General features: G+C 41.8%; 1 protein-coding gene and 1 long non-coding RNA gene across 14 annotated transcripts in view; one reads left to right on the forward strand and one right to left on the reverse strand.

Moving 5' to 3' along the window:
• The window catches only part of Rcn1-ps15 (reticulocalbin 1, pseudogene 15), an 88,867-nt gene extending 85,334 nt beyond the window's left edge, over positions 1–3,533 (reverse strand). For 3 of the 14 annotated variants that reach the window (XR_015639866.1, XR_015639877.1, XR_015639878.1), the window contains exon 1: positions 3,413–3,449. This is a non-coding gene — a long non-coding RNA (reticulocalbin 1, pseudogene 15). Of the gene's footprint in view, positions 1–2,646; positions 3,297–3,412 lie in introns of those variants that run through there. The other 11 variants (XR_015639868.1, XR_015639867.1, XR_015639860.1 and 8 more) reach the window with 9 other exon arrangements.
• Erich1 (glutamate-rich 1) overlaps positions 1–14,521 on the forward strand; it is a gene marked incomplete at its 5' end in the record, with an annotated part of 52,793,804 nt that overhangs the window by 11,104,478 nt on the left and 41,674,805 nt on the right.

Here is a 14,521-nt window from a genome sequence, read left to right on the forward strand (position 1 = left end):
ACTCTGCTTAACCTTAAGTACTTTTGTTATTTCTTTAAAAAAGTGAAATATAATTTCTGCTATTCATATGCCCAAGAGAGCTGGGCAGTAGTCGTTGCTTTATGGAACTTGGTGCTAAATCAAAAGATTCCTTTATTCTATTACAATGTTATCTGTATGCTGTACGATGTATCTTTAGAAAACACAACACAAAATTCCTAAAGTCTACATGTTTTAAGACATCAGCTCATGGAGAAACATAAGTGCTTACCTATCTAGACTGGCCTCTTTTGCTATACTGCAGGTACAATCAAGTTTCCACACTACTTCCATGATTTTCAAGAAGGTTTAAGACAAAAATAACTTGAACATAATGGCCAGAAAGGGGATTCTGTCAAGTTGTCTTATGTTGTACAAGATACCAAAATATGCCTGGTAAACCTAAAACCACCTGTTCCCAAAACTAAAAGAACTTATAGAAAATACATACTTTCTTACCATTCCTCTGCCCCGATGGTTAAGTGATTTATTGAGCACCTACTATGATCCTAGCACTGTGCATCTAAGGGTGTAATGGTGAATAAAAAACTTAATAAAAAGCTTCATTAAGGAGTAAAGAAAAATGAAACATAACTTTGAAACTCAGAATTCAATATACGCAACACTACCATTTCTTAACTGGTGATTTCTGAAAAATTCATCATATTTTCCATGGGCTTCTACACTAATGATACTCAGTCTCGATTTTGTAAGTCACAAATATACAAGTCACACTTCTTTCTTGGCTCCCACAACTGTCAAAGGGAACAACACTGTCACTGTCCATTGTGCTTCCCTATCAATCCTGCTATAGATGGTAATAAATTCCAGTCTTTTAAATGTGAAAACAGGCCACCAAAAATCCTTGAGGGGAAAGGTTGTTAAAATTACACAAACCGGTAAATTCTCTAAAACTTTCAATAGCATTTTAATGATATCACAATGCAAATTTACCAAAAATATTTAACCAATAAAAACAGAAATATTGAATAGCTCTGCAAATAGGATCGATAATCATATATACTTGAAAACAACTATCATGGAAACAAAGGATGTACTAGGAGATAAGATACATCACTAAAAGCTACACAAGCAGCAAAAAGACATTACATTTCTTGGTTTAAAAGTTAGGAGATACACTTAATCTTTAAAGACAGGCGATGTACTTGATCTTTAAGACCTTCAACTGTGCCCTGTCCACATAGAAAGTGAAGCAGTAGATGACAAGGCTAGATGCAGTTTTACAACGGCCTCTCTTTTTTTTTTGGGGGGGGGGGAGGGTAAGATTTACTTATTTATACGTTAGACAATGCAGCTGTCTTCAGACACACCAGAAGAGGGCATCAGATCTCATTACAGATGGTTGTGAGCCACCATGTGGTTGCTGGGATTTGAGCTCAGGACCTCTGGAAGAATACTTGGTGCTCTTAACCACTGAGTCATCTCTCCAGCCCTCACAACGGCCTCTTACACAGCATCAAAGTGGTCTATTTCACTAGATGGATCCAGGGTGATAACAGAGAAACTTTCACAGTTCCTGACCACTCTGAGTTCAAATACCACCAGTGCCAACTCTGTGCTGTTGGCACGTTCTGACCTGTAACCTAATTGTTGTCAGCCACAAAAAGTACGGGTTAGCACCACACAGTATTCACTGCCCTATTCTAAAAACCCTTTCGATTCTGAAAAAGCAACATTCCATGCTTGCTCCATATTTGAGGAAGCCAAATGGTTGGTCTGGCTCAAGGCTTTACTTTTCTTAGCTTATCGACTTTGTTTTCCACTTCTTGTCACAGGAAATATTTTTTTATGCTGCAACTACACGGCAATATTTGAAGGAAACCACCATAAACTCTGGGTGTCACCTCTTGAAATTTAAAATTCACAAAACAATTCGTGGCTTTCTAAACAGCACCATGGAAAATAAACGAAAAACAAGCAAAACCATTCCAAAGGAACTTGCTGATCTGGAGGCAGGCTCATAGCAGGTAGGAACGAATTAAATTATGCGTAACTGTAATCTCTCAGAGCTTTGGAGGCTAAAAAAGAGGAAATCTCTGTTTATGTTCCCTTTCTCCCAGTAATTGAAGGAGGGTATTTTACATCCTCCAAATACCATCCCTTGCAAGGGGCAACCAATTACAAAGTAGATCAGAAGAAATCTATTAAATTATATATATATATATATATATTTATATTTATATATATACATATATATATATATATTCATTGCCTGAGGTTTTAAGAAAATATTTTCCCACGATCCCGGATCCCCGTTCTTTAACATACAATAGAAACATTACAGGGAGTGTGCCACCAGGCTAAGTTGCCTCTGAAAAGCCTGTCCTGCCCTGGGAGGTACAAGGCCATTTAATTCAAGTCAATCTGGAGAGAGGTGAGAGCCCCAAGTTGCTCTGCGAATGTCAGAGCACAGCTCTCATGCACACTCCAGATCACCTGTCCATTCTTTCTCAATGCCATGGGCTTTGCAATCCCTGCTTCAGCTCTCCAAACATCCCTGAACCCTCACCTCCCCACCCAATGGGCTCACTTTGCATGGCCTCCTTCTGCCACTGCTGCCCCAGGGAGGGGAGAGTGAGCCCAAGGACGCGCGGGTCTCCTGCCTACCTTGATGATGCTGCTCTGGCAGGACATGCCGCCCGGCTTGCTGTCCCTGGGGACCAGACCGGCGGCCAGACTAGGGGTACGCGCGATCGCCACGCCTCGAGGTACCCTGGCAGGGCTGGCCCAGGCTCTGTCCCTGGACACTCTGAGGCTGCAATCTCCTTTGGAAACCCCGCCACTGTCATAGCACGCCTGCCCATGGCTGAGGTGACCCCCAACACCTCTACGGTCCCCTTCCCTGGCCGCTTCTTCCGCTTTTTTTTTTTTTTCTTTTTTTTTTTTTTCTTTTTTTTTCTTTCTCTTTTTGATCGCGGTGTGGCGCCAGCGAAGAGCTAGCCTCCAGCAAGGAGAACATCCTGCAGGCAGAATCACCTTTGGGGCCTGCCGGGGTCGGAGAGGGAGAGAGAGGAGTCAGCTTGGGCGGAGGCGGCCGGGCTTCCGGCACCTGCTGAAGGAAAACACGCCAGGCACACGCGCCGCTGCGGTCGCGGTAAATAATGCGCGGGCCGCAGGCCCAGCGCTCATCGACTTGCTCCCCGTGCCCTCAGGCCCCGCGCTCACTGAGGAGCTCTGCATGCCCTCAGGCACGGCTCCCACACCGTGGAGCCGCGGGGTGGGAAGGACACGGGCGCTCACTCCACGGCGCAGGCAACGCGGGGAGGCGCGTCGCGCGCAGCTCCGGGCTCCGCCCAGGCCCCTCAGTCCCCTCTCAGGGCTCTGCGCAGGCCCAGGGCCGCTTCTGAGGGCCCCCAGGCCCATCGTGACCTACCTGCGGCCATCGCCTCCTGAGCTTCGCTCTGCCCCCTACAGGCCGAAGGGACCTGTCCTGGCTCGCAGCGGGAGCATTGGGATTGTGTTTACCACTCTCCTAGGCCGGTTCATCAGGGTGCAAGCCACCCCCACCTGTCCTCACCTGAAGGCATCCCCAGGGACTGGGGCATTCCGCAGGCGGGCCGCAGGGCACCGGACCATGGTCTTGGTTCTGCACCTTGTTGCCAGCCCCTCCCTCACTCAGAACCCGGCCCCTTTCCATCCTGCTCCCACTGAGGTTCCTCAGTGGAGCAAACCCATTTCTCATACAGAAATCAATTCCTTATGTGCCCCTGGACTGCTAAACCCAACGTGCACGACTGGTTGCCAGAAGCTGGGGTAGGAATGGCATGACTGACAGGCATTAAGAGACAGAAGACCTCCCCAGAGTTTATTTGGTGCCTCTGCGTTGTCCCACAGAGGTTTATCATTGTAGACTCTCTCAACTGTGTCTTTCCTAAACCTGCCATCAGAGATGATTGCTTGTCCAACCCCTAGTGGGTACCATCCAAATCAGGACCATCTTTTGGGACAGGGTCAAAAATAAGTGATCAATGTGTCACTCCCATATGCAAAGACTTTCCTTAAACCTCCATTCCTGGAGCCAAAGAAGAGTGCAAGACCACTGTGGAGCCTGGCAGAGCCATTGGCAGAGTGGCAGGACTCTTGTGCACTGTGTCATACCAGAGGCTCCACCCACTTCCCCATCCCAGGCACTCTGATTTCTATCTCCTGCCTGGTTCTAGTTCCAGTTTTTCTCTCACTGTATTCCCTGTTATGGAAAAGACACTTTCCCTGGGCCCAGGAGTACCTGGGAGTCCCTTGGGACAGAACTTAGAGACTTTGTCCTCATTATCATGATATGCTACCAAACTGCCAAGAAGTCCTAAGGAAATGAGCTTTCCATTCATAAACATGCCCACCCTTTCCTCAGATTCAACATCAAAATCCCTCCCTGTTATTCTTGGGGTGTTTTAATTCTTCTGATCCCCTGGCAAGCTTTTGGAAAACAACTGGACAAGTCAATTAGGGCCTACACATTAACAAATGTTTTCTTATGAATAAACAACATTTTAATTCTTTTTCCGGCCTCACCTCCATATTACCTTCTTTCATAGTTTAGCCTCAAAATACGTTTGTCTTCAGATAGTTTTAAAGGAACTGTCAAATCAGCTTTTCATTTGATTTATTAGATGTACTGTCATAAATGTGTTTGAGTTTGTGAGAGGACAAAATGAAGGGGTCTTCCTGTAGGAGTTCTGTAAAAGTGATGGTTTCACTAATCACCTAAAGGATCCTGCCCCTCCTGTAGTAGACTCTAATCCTCTGCATTTACATGTCAATAGAAAAAACTGATGTAGCCAACAAAGATTCTTCAACACTTTCCCTGAGAGCTCTGAACTGAGTAGGGACATCCTGAGGGTCATACAACCAGAATGGGTTGTTGTTTTAGTTGTTTGTTTGTTTGGTTGTTGTTTATGCTCATACCGTCTAATTCACAAATGCCCTCCAAAATGAATACTTGTCTATTTCACTCTAAATTCCCAACAGATCGTATCAGAGAGATTTCGTTGAAATAAGCTTGGCATTTAAATTAAAATGTTCCCCAAAGCATCTTGGCAGATCTGTAACTAATGATACCAGACACCCAAGGCCTGTGCCAGGTTCTGATTGATCCCTGACCTAAGTACTTGTCTCCCACAAGCTCCTGCTCACACGTGTGTTAGAAAAATACTTGCTCCAAAAGCAACCAACCGTTAGGTACCTTGATATGATGACAGGAAGAGGCATGTTCCTGTAACATGCAATTCTTGGCGCCCAACCGGTTTTTTAAGCTCAGTTAAGAGGTTTTCTTCTTACAAACAATACAGTAAGCAAGTATTTCTCCTCCTTCCTGCCTATGCCTCTTCAGTTACTAAGGGATTGCTTTCCATCACTCCTGTTCTGTGAGCAATGGTGTTCAAGAAATTGTAAATAGTATGCCAAAATCCTTGCTGAAGTGTTCTCATGGCATTGTAAATTTCATAGAAGTTAGAGTTATTTGCATATCCACTTATCCATCCATATTGAGCTATAAAACATTTTAGTCTCCTACTACAGAGTCAACTAACTGGGACTCACAGGGGTTCACAGAGATTGAACCAACAACCAAAGAGCATGCAGGGGGCTAGACCTAGGCCTCCTACACATTGTAGCAGATGTGCTACTTGGTCTTCATGTGGGTCCCCTAACAATTGGAGTAGAGATTGTTGCCAACTCTGTTGCCTGCTATTGGATCTTCTTCCCCTAACTGGACTGCCTGGTTGTGCCTGGGTGGCAGAGGATGCACTTAGGCTTGCTATGACTGGATGTTCCGGGGTGTGGTAGTACTGAAGTGGGGCTTCCCATTCTCTGTGAAGAAGGGAGGAGGAGGAGGTAGTGGGGGAAGGATTTGTAAAGGTGGAACTGGGAGGAGAGGAGGGATGAGGGGCTTATTGGGATGTAAGGTGAAAAAAAAGAAACAAGGAAAAAAAAGAATCCCTAAAAATTAAAACTGCTTTAGTCTTATAAATCTAAGCTGATGATTCCAAAGAGAGAGTTAGAACCCTGAGAGAAAAAGATGATCTCATTGAAAAAGAGAGGTGCCTGTTTAGCAAACAGAGACTGTCTTAGAGAAATGCACTCATCAATTCTGAAAGGCAAGTTGGTATAATGAGGATCACAGGTTGGGATTATTCCCAGGATCAAAATGAAAGAACATATGAGAACTAGGGCTTTCCTTGTGCAGCCAGCTCAATAATCGAATGCAGGCAAGAACAGAACAGCAGAGAGGACAGAAAGGTGTATTAGTGGTCCTCCTGGCATGCCCAGCTGATTCCAAGCCTCAGGTAGGACATCTAAGAATCCTGGGGTGAGTAGGGCATCAGAGAGTAGTTCACATCCAGGTTGTCTGCACAGCATGCTTCCCTCCCTCTGAGCTGAAACCCCTCCCTTGTGACAGAAGGAAAAACAGCATAGCAAGAGCAGGCACACATTTGTTCCCATTTCACAGACAAGATACTTAGGCATAATTGAAATTATGCAGCTCTTCTTGAGCCAACCCTGTTTATGTCACAACTGATCAATTTCAAGGGGGAAAGTCAGGATGCCATCCACTAAAGTACAGCCCAATAGAATGAGTAGGTGTAGACAGCACCATCGTTTCCAGAACAGTGGGACCCAAGCCAGTCACCTGGTTAGCTAGTTCTTTAACCAGAGCACTGAGGTTTGGAGAATGCCCATCTTCTTGTTCTTTCCCCCATTTTCCTCCCTGGAACCACAGGACAAAGAGATACTTCCAAATCTCCAAAGACCATCACCATCTTGGTATTGCTTGAGGCTCGTCCATGTAGCTCAGCGAAGAAGCAGTGAGTTTGTATCAGACACCTGGTTTCTTTTAAAGGCTTCTCCGAGTCACCTCTCTTAACCCACATAGAAATGCACATGGGCAGTTACTGCTCTTTCACCATTTTATGGAGAGAACTAAGGAGTCAGGATGATGAGTGTCCTGACAAAGAAGTGAGATCTCCCTTACCCTCCAGAGTAGTTTAAACCCCACCCTACTCTACCAAGACATCTGCAATATCTGGACTGCACAGAGAAGACTCCGCTGCCTTCTCCACTCCTCTAGAGAAGGGCTGTATTTAAAGGAGAGTGAGTCTTGAACCTCCAGGATGATGGTGGGATGTAATTAAGGCAGAAGGATTCTGGAAGAAAAAGATTAAAACCAGAGCTTCCTTTTCCTCCAGCTCCTCCAAACTAAAGAACTGGTGGGGCCTGAGCTCGGTCCCATCTGGTGGACACCTGGCCTCAAGCTCCTCTGGAAGCAACAATGGAACATTTGACATTAAATGAAGGAGACACAGAGAAAGCTGCTTGCAATAATTTCACCCTGGTCGGGGTGCAGGCTAACGAGAGGACTTTCTCCAAACTCCCTGCTAGAGTCATATTTCATTTTGATGATGCAATGACTTATCTAGAAAATCCAACAAAATATCTCCAATCAGCCTGTGACAAAATGTAACTCAGCAAGGCCATTGACTGCACAGGGTTGGCTACATGACTCAGGAAGGAGGACTCTCTGCAAAGGGCAAGTGCTGAAATGACTAAGAATAACAGGACACTGACAGCAGATGATCAGCCAAGAATTAAACTGAATGCTGAGAAAAGGAACCTATGGGTGGGTCATACCATCCTGGAATCATCCTCTGTAAACACATATGGGAACAGCAGGGGACCCTCAGAAATATGACTGCAGGTGAAGGCACTAAAATATATGCCAGAATCTTTAGACAAATTGAAAAGAAAGTCCACGGCTGACAGGAGCACAGGAGAAGTAAAGTAGACTAGACAACATATGGAGAGTATATCGAGAACAAAGGGTTAAAACATTCTCTTTAGTTACATAAACTAATTGTATATAGAGATAGACAAATGCCCTTCTGCTGAAACAAGAAACAAGAGCATAGAATCTATGACACTATATTCTCCCATTACATTCAAAACTAAATAAAAAGAATAGAGTTCTACAGAGACAAGCTCACAAAAATGAAAGCCAATGTTCCACAGTAGACCTCTCAGAAGGAAACTAGAGTAACAACGAACACATATTAACACTGTACCCAAAATGCATAGCATGGAAGTAATAAACCAAAACACAGTAAGAAAATAAAACACAGTCGTATAAAGTAATCCAACACAAAAGTAGTGTGCATTCTGACAAAACAGGAAAAACTGGCAGATTATTAACCACTAAAAAAAAACAGTAAAAAGTTACTGTTATCAGCAAAATGTTAAATTAGTTTTTATTACATTTTAAAAATACTGTTCAGGGTTAGGTATGCAGCTTAGTGGTAAAGGGTTTGCCCTGGGTTTAATCCTTAGCCTGCAAACAAAGGAACCAACAAAAAGCCATTATTCTGACCTGCAACTATCTGACTAGTTGATTTAATAGTCATGCTTTCCTGCTTTTGCACAGGCATGTAATAAAATACACAAAGTCAGAAACAGAAAACAGTTGGGTGAGCTAGGTGCTATTATCCCAGTACATTAGTGATGAGTTCTTTCAAAGCTTTTAAAAAATAAGTCATTCCTATACTAATTTAATTGCTCTAAGATTAAGTTTTAAGGTACAGCATGCTTTCTTCAAAACAGTATGAATTTTTTGAGCCCCGACTTCATCATAAAAGTACAAAACTTGAGAAACATTTTACAAGCAAAGAAAAATAGGAGGGAACCCATCCAACGGAGGAACAGTCATGATTCTCCCTGGAGTAGAGTGTTTGTATCCGTGCATTTGATTATAAAAAATTAACAACACACGTATGGCTCCTTCTACACCAACTGCCACTAAATATCATTTGGACATCCCATCATAATGTTCTCAAGAAGAAAGATTGCAAACAAACACAAAAAAATGAAATTTAATATCTTTTTTATCAGGCTGGAGAGATGGCTTGGTGGTTAAGAGCGCTACTTCTCCAGTGCTCCCAAGTTCAATTCCCAGCAACCACATGGTGACTGACAACTGTCTGTAGTGGGATCCAATGCCCTCTTCTGTCCGCTGCTCTCTTCTGACATGCAGGCACTCTTGCAAACAGAGTGCTCATGTACATAAATAAGTAAATCTTTAAGAAATAAAACCTAATCAAGTTAATGTATCTACATCTAGAACCTAGAAAAGGGTCACAGCAATATTAAAAATCATTCAGAAATGGTAAAGGGATGTAAGAGAGTCATAAAATTCACTGGGCAAGATGGTGTATGTCTGGAATCCCAACACTCACAAGGCTGAGGTAGGTGGATTGTCTTGAGTTCAAGGCTAGCCTAGACTAAAGTGTGAGACCTTGTATTAGAAAACAAAACAATTGGGGAGGAGATGGAGAGAGAGACAGAGAGACATAGAGGGAGTGGGAGACAGAGACATAGACACAGAGAGACAGAGACACAGAGAGACAGAGACACAGAGAGAGACCTCGATGTCATTTCTTGCACTGATGACAAGCTACTGAAGAATGTGAATGTCTCCTACCAAACACTGAGATAATGCTAATGGGCTAATAAGAATGGGTTTCTTATTAAGATACCATAAAATGTAGATGAAAGGGTAAAGGAATGCTAATAAATAAAAGAGAAATCAGACATTGGAAAGCCTAAATTTAGAAGACTATGTATGTTTAAGTCATAGGGGAGGGGATGAGACGATGTGGGGGTGAGAATAATCGGAATAAATTGTATATGTGTATGAAAATGTTAACTAAAAGCAACCAATGAAAAGAGAAAAGCAGGTTTAATTTACAATGAAATTGAGTTCCCATATGACACTATGTAACATTTTGTAAATTGATTATATGAATTATCTGCAATAAAAAATCAATTGTTACTAAAGATGTGGTTGTGTTCATATTAATTTCAAATATTTTACATTCTTTTTATTTATTTGCTTATTTATTGATTGATTTTTTTAAGATAGGGTTTTGCTATGTAGACCAGGTTGATATCAAAAAAGAGATCCACCATCCTATGCCTCCCAAGAGCTAGGATCAAAAGTATATACTCACACATGAAATTTACATTCATAAAGTGATAAAAAATTACAGCTATCAACTTGGTACAATTATTGAACAGTGATCAACTGAATAGAAATATCAGAAACACATTTAAGGCATTGTCAAAAGAATCTTGAGCAGCATATATAATTCAAATCATCCAAGAGACACATTTTGAAAAAAAAACCAAAAAAGTGGGTAGAGATAATTTAAATATTTTAATCTATTAAACATTTTAAAGTGCATTCGATATGAAAGCTGTAAGTGATATACTTCACATTTTTGCTTATATACCATCTTCAATGTTATGTGCATTCTGCAAATATTGTCCATGTTTATTCAGGCTCTTAATATTTCCCCATGACTGATAACATTGACAGAAATCATATTGAGCAAACTGTATATGTTGACATATAATAGAATTGTATTCTACACAGTATAGCATAGAAACATGTATATATAACTTGCCATATATGTGTATATACATATGTAAATGGCTAAAGAAAATGAGTATCACTTTATCATTGTGGTATTATTTTCATCAAAATCCTGAGAACGTTGAAATGGCATCATATAGTGACCAGATTGGCAAAAAAAAATCCACAAAATAAAACTCTTATAAAGAATCTAACAATACTAGCAAAAGATACAAATATATTAAAGTCTCAATGAAATAAAAAGCCCAGATGAAATACTGTATAATTTTTTTCAACTCTAGGATAATGTATTTTTGGACAACTATCAATAAAAGGCCTGAATTTTGAAGAATTCAAAAGTAGTGCAGTATAATTATGCAGTGGTCAATACTGTTGCATACTATTTTACATAACTGCATACACTCTCTTCTTTTGTTCCATGGTCTAGAGATGAACTCGGGTAGATTTATTGGGAACCATTGCATTGTAGACTTAAAATGGATTAATTTGGGGGTGAGTAAGTCATATTTTGGTAAAGTTGCTTTAAAAATAAACCTTTGGATATTAGTGCAGCAAGTAATTCTCCATGAAGGAAAAACCAGACACCAGGAACCTAGACCACTGCTGTCCATGAGAAATTTCTAGATGATAGAAATATTCTATATCTGCTGTGTTTCTGGCTATGGATTCTGGCTGGCTGTTTGCCTCCTGGTTTGCCTGCTGTGACTAAAGAGGCAGATTTTAGTTTAGTTCATCTCAAATAGCCATGTGTGACCAGTGGGTGCCATTTGGACAGTGTAGCCACAGAAAACTGAAGCAGAGTAAACCAAGACTCACCTAGGAGTCAGTTGACCTCCTAGAAGATGACTTGGGAAAACGTTGGCAATGACAGCCTCTTGGGAAGTTTACCTTCACCAAAAGCAAACTGTGAATCCTTTATTCTTCTGCAATAGTCATAATGTAACTGGTCTCACACCCACCCCAACCCTCACCAAAGACACTTGAGAGGGAGCTTAACCCACTGTGCTTTAGATTTCAGTTTAGAAAGCACTTCTTTCAAACTTGAGCAGACTGAAATTGCCAAGTCCTTTGTGTGGCTCCAGGGACTTGACCTGACCTTGGGTGAGGAGGAAATGAAGAATGATATTGGACATACATACATGGGGACGACTGGGTCCCTGGGCTGGACAAAATGCAGTATCCCAAAAGCTCAGCATGTTTATTATATAGAGTTGGCCAGGAAGCAGGGTTGATGCACATGGCAGCAAGGAAGTGGGCATTACCTGCAGATGAACAAGGAGGGGAGGACTATGTATATGTAACTGACAAGGGCAGATTTAGCTAATCTCAGTAGGAGCAGTCTCTGCAGGGAGCAGTATTCAGGCTGTAAATATCCAGATGGGGCCAGGGAGAAAGGTAGAATAGACTTTTTCTGCACACACCATCAACACCATCCTGAGAGGGCTTTGGCATGTGTCTGAGCCTCAAGGTGCATGGGGGCCTAGCCTTTTCCCCAAGGAAAAATGGCTTTGTGTCCTTGGCATGGTCATGCTCATGCTTACAGCACACATCCACTCAGGGCTTCACTTCCTCAGGGCTTCCTCTGCTCCCACAGTGAGATCTCAAAAGAAAAACAGAAACCAACAAACGAAAAATGTGCACTGAAGTAGTTAATTCCCTAAAATGTACAGATCCAGTGACCTAAGACCAGGACTTCTTCACAGGCTACAGAAAATCCTGTGGACCTAAAATAAGGAAAAAAAACAAAAACAAAAAAAAAAAACCAAACAAACAAAAAAAACAAACAAACACCAATGCTCCCTCCCCCAAAAAATAAAAGAGAGAAAAAATTATTAAAGATTTTCATAGAAAATTGTTTAAGAAAAACAGATGGAAATTGTACTTAATAGAGAACTAACTGAGTACTGAGATGTGAGGCCCACTCACAGCATGCAGCATTTGGAAATCTCAGACAACTTAACAGAAGAGGACTCCTAATTACTCTTTGTGACCACTCTCTACATACTACTTACACCTTAATACTAACCTTCATCATAGAGTTGGGGACAGTATTCACCATAGCAGCTAATTGAAGCATTAGTACACAAAGACACACACACATACACACACACACACACACATACACACACATTCACACACACACTCACATACGCACACACATTCACACACAATTCACACACAATTCACACACACAAAACACACACATTCACACACACACTCACACACACACATTCACACACAATTCACACACACAAAACACACACACACTCAGTAGCACACACAGGAGAAATGTATAGTCTATGAAGTTTCTTGGCATATTTTTATTTGTAAGCCTCAATCCTGGAGTATTCTTGGTTTTGCTTAAAGGTAGGGGGGGAGACGTCAGGCTTCATTTTCCCCCTTTGAAATGACAGATATTTGTGTGTTAAACATACTCTGATGGCTGTCCAGGCTGCCTCGTACTATTTGACAGCATCTAGGTCACCTTGGTCAGGACAGTGGTTGCTCTTCTTATTGGCAAATGGTTTGCATCAGAAGAGTTTTTCACATCCTTACCAATATTAGAAGTTTGGTGACACAAGCAGCTTGACAAACAGTAAAATTATTGTGGTTTTGCCTTTCTGGAAGACACTAATTTTACATGTTTTTGGATATTGCTTTTTTTTTCTTAGCATTTAGTCCTGCTTTAGCACTGTTCAAATGTGGCCATTCAGCCAGCATCCCTTTGCTCCAGGCACTCCGCACCCCATTCCAGTCACTGATCTGATGCATACTTGGTCCAAGAGATGGACAGCAGAGGGATTTGACACACAGCATCCAAACTGCTCCATTGCTTTGCTTTTTGTAAATTCTTTACAATGGCTATTTCTTGATTTATAATTACTATGAACATTACTGGTCTTGATATTTTGAGATAGGATCTTATTACGCAGCCAAGGCTTGCCTTGATTTCCCAATTCTCTGGCCTTAGTCTTCCACCATTCCCTGATTCTCAGTTTATTATTAGAGGTAGTTGTATGGCCCTATTTTCTAATCAAATGTTCTTCTGGCTTTATTACTTTGCCCTTTCCACGGACTTTTATTAATTATGCAAAGTAGATGGTATTTAATATTTAAATACTGGATACATTAACTCATCAGTCCCCAAGACAACTCTGTGAATTAAACACTTATTATCATCCTCACTGTGCAGATAAGGGAATTGAGTCACACAAAGGTAAAATAACTTCTCCACCGTTGAACATCTAAGCGGTGTGAGAGCCAAGGTTTGAGGCCAGCTACAAAGTAGATTAGCCTAAAATCGGTTGGTCTGGTGCTGCTGTATATTCAAATGCTAAATTATGTACCCTAAGGTCTGGTTGCTCCAAGATAAGGAGATCCTCATGTATACCAGATTTTTGTCTGTTTGTTTGTTTCTTTGTTCGTTTGTTTGTTTTGTCTCCTAAGTTATCCCTGACTGGTTAATAAAAATCCCTACAACATGGGCTGGGCAGAAGAGAGGGGACAGAGCAAAGTTTCCCCGGGCTTGGGGGCTCAGGTATGGTCCACAAGGAGAAAGAAAGGACATGGGAGGAGAAGGAAGAAGACACCACCCCATATATTAGGTGGCTCATGATTATATTTCCATGAGGGGCAGCCTGTTAGAACAGGAGTGGCCCAGGCAGAGCATGGCAAGCAATTCCTCAGGGTTATTGACAGGGAAGCAGAAAAAATAGCAGAGGGTTGATGTCTGCCCAGTTCTAGTACTTTAAGGCTTATTATAAATCTAAAAGTTCTGTATCTTTTATTTGGGAACTAAATGATCTACGGTGGGGTAGAAACCCCCTAATAATATTTACTGTAGCAATGGCTACTCAATTATTGTGGTATTTTAAATATAACACACATTGAATTTCACAATGCAAGATGCAAGGCTTTTTATATTTCCAATGTGACTGTACACCTGAGGTCATGTCTAGGTATAGAGAAGTAACATGGCAGAAATACCCAGAACATTTTAAGGTCACCACACCGACCAAATGAAAGCCTCAGGCTATACAGACTATGATGGATGAGGAGAAGGCT

Source organism: Rattus norvegicus, chromosome 16 (assembly GCF_021556685.1).
Source record: "Rattus norvegicus strain SHRSP/BbbUtx chromosome 16, alternate assembly SHRSP_T2T, whole genome shotgun sequence".
Lineage (NCBI taxonomy): Eukaryota > Metazoa > Chordata > Mammalia > Rodentia > Muridae > Rattus > Rattus norvegicus.